The 3046-nt window shown below is 37.5% G+C and overlaps 1 pseudogene; it reads left to right on the top strand.

The window, feature by feature from the left end:
- Positions 1–438: 438 nt before the first annotated feature.
- LOC103287291 (N-acylneuraminate cytidylyltransferase-like) lies at positions 439–1681 on the top strand (annotated as a pseudogene).
- Positions 1682–3046: the final 1365 nt, after the last annotated feature.

Below are 3046 nucleotides of genomic sequence, written 5' to 3'. Positions count from 1 at the left end.
TTGATCTGTCATTTTGGATTGTGAATTTGACTGACACTTCTATTATAGAGAAAGGGCAAATAGCAATATTAAAATATTTCTTCTAATTAATTTCCTTTCAATGTGCACGAATCCATGCACCAGGCCACTAGTTATTACAAAAAAATTGGTTACGAAACCTACAATTTTATCTCACATTCTTAATAAAATATATTTTATACAATTATATAACTAATATAAACATAATTATTAAATGTAATTGCTCTTTGTAAGTGCTGTATAGTATGGTTTTATAATAATGATAATAATACCCACATTTAATAAGTTAAGATGCTTATCAGATTATGTTATTTCCTTGGGCTTAATAAAATCACATAGCTTTTTTACATAAACAATAAGAAATTCTCGAGAGAAGAGCTTCCGGATGTGGAGAAGCTGGGGAGGAGGCGTGGGAGGAAGATGGACTCGGTGGTGGAGAAGGGGGCCGCCACCTCAGTCTCCAACCCGCGGGGCGGCTGTCCCTGGTTGGCCTTAATTCTGGCCCGAGGTGGAAGCAAGGGCATCCCTTTGAAGAACATTAAGCATCTGGTGGGGGTCCCGCACATTGGCTGGGTCCTGCGTGCGGCCCTGGACTCGGGGGTCTTCCAGAGTGTGTGGGTTTCAACGGACCATGATGAAATTGAGAATGTGGCCAAACAATTTGGTGCACAAGTTCATTGAAGAAGTTCTGAAGTTTCAAAAGACAGCTCTACCTCATTAGATGCCATCGTAGAATTTCTTAGTTTTCACAATGAGGTTGACATTGTAGGTAATATTCAAGCTACTTCTCCATGTTTACATCCTACTGACCTTCAAAAAGTTGCAGAAATGATTCCGGAAGAAAGATATGATTCTGTTTTCTCTGCTGTGAGGCGCCATCAGTTTCGATGGAGTGAAATTCAGAAAGGAGTTCGTGAAGTGGCTGAACCTCTGAATTTGAATCCAGCTAAATGACCTCGTCGACAAGATTGGGATGGAGAGTTATATGAAAATGGCTCATTTTATTTTGCTAAGAGACATTTGATAGAGATGGGTTACTTACAGGGCCTACTATGAAATGCACGCTGAGCACAGTGTGGACACAGATGTGGATATTGATTGGCCTATTGCAGAACAACAAGTATTAAGATATGGCTATTTTGGCAAAGAGAAGGTAAAGGAGATAAAACTTTTGGTTTGCAGTATTGATGGATGTCTCACCAATGGCCACATTTATGTATCAGGAGACCCAAAATAAATAGTATCTTATGATATAAAAGATGCTATGGGCATAAGTTTATTAAAGAAAAGTGGTATTGAGGTGAGATTAATCTCAGAAAGGGCCTGTTCAAAGCAGACACTCTCTTCCTTAAAACTGGATTGTGAAATGAAAGTCAATGTACCGGAAAAGCTAGCAGTTGTAGATGAATGGAGAAAAGAAATGGGCCTGTGATGGAAAGAAGTGGCATATCTTGAAAATGAAGTGTCTGATGGGGAGTGCCTGAAGAAAGTGGGCCTAAGTGCTGTTCCTGCTGATGCCTGTTCCACGGCCCAGAAGGCTGTCGGGTATCCTAGTATTTGCAAGTGTAATGGTGGCCGTGGTGCCCTCTGAGAGTTTGCGGAGCACATTTTCCTACTAATGGAAAAGGTTGTTAATTTCTGCCAAAAACAGAAGTTAGTATAATGTGATGGGGCGGGGGGGGGGGGGGAGGGGAGTATACAGCCTTCTTCAGCTATTTTACTTTTATTTTTGATTAAGTACAATTCCATGTTTTAATGTTATAGACATGTGACTTGATTTGTGATATATCTTCATATCTTTTAAAGCAAAGTCTTCTCAAGTTGTCTCTCCAAAACCTTCTGTGAAATAATTGTGCTGTACTTTTCTCTTGATGCAAGATAATTATTTAGAGATTTACAGTCTTTCTCACATTTTTTAGTAAATGCAAGTAAGAACATGATCAAAATTGGCTTTGTGTTGTACCCTGTAAAACTATGTGTTTGTGTGCTTTTGATGATGCTGATATTTTATTTATTTGGGGACAGTGTATCTAGTAAGACATGCTCTTCTATTAACTACAAAAATACATTTCATAGAAAAAAAGAGAAATTCTCAAAGACACAAAAAAGAAAATTTTGTTTGCTTTGAAATGGATAACAAATTTTGTATGTTAAAATAAAAATAACAACTAGTATTTCCACATTTGCCCTTCAACCTAAATTCCAATGCTATGGTGTGTGAGAAAAGATTTCTCAAATATGAGTGAGAAGGGGTTATCTTATCTCTTCCCAGGTAACACCAGTGATTTTGATGAGGTCAACCTTACCAAAACAACTTGGAATCGTGAGTGAAGGATCACGTATTATAAACAAACAATAATTGATTGATGTTTAACATCTATTTGTGTTGCTGTTAGGGAAATTGTTTGGGAAGCCACTGTCCATATCTTCTTGTTGACCAGCCTGAACCAAAAACATTTGATCCTTCTAGGCAAAGAGCAGGCTTGCTGACACAGAATGTTTTTTATAGCACTGAGCGCAATGGCGTTATTTGCCTCCTCCTTCAAATGAAATGTTCAGTAATCTAGGGGGTTTCTAATCTGTTTACCAGCTGTACTGATGAGCGGGATTTATCTAACTGTTATCACCAACCTGACCTGTTACAATGACAGATAATGTTTCAGTGAACAAAAGTATCATCCTTCCCGGGCTTTTCTTTTCTATGAACAGAGAAATTTATGTTCAAAGATTCCACTTTTCTCTACTCTTTAAATGTAAATATGTCAGAGATATATTAAAATGGCATTCAATATAGACTACTATTTTTAAAACAAAGTTGTCATTTGACTCCTGGTGAATTGCTCATAAATTCAGGACTGAATAAAGAGATCAGATTACATTAAATGCATTTTGGTATCTATAACTTTCTGCAATGAATTAAAACTGGCTGATCATGTCTCCAGTGCATTTCATTTTCTGTTGATTCATGTACTGTAATATAACCTTCAAAATTCCCTTATGCCAACAAACTCACTCAGATATGCTGAGT

Source organism: Eptesicus fuscus, chromosome 5 (assembly GCF_027574615.1).
Source record: "Eptesicus fuscus isolate TK198812 chromosome 5, DD_ASM_mEF_20220401, whole genome shotgun sequence".
In the NCBI taxonomy this organism is placed as follows: Eukaryota; Metazoa; Chordata; class Mammalia; order Chiroptera; family Vespertilionidae; genus Eptesicus; species Eptesicus fuscus.
Note: the sequence above shows the minus strand (reverse complement) of the source record. Positions and strands in the feature narration are given on the sequence as shown.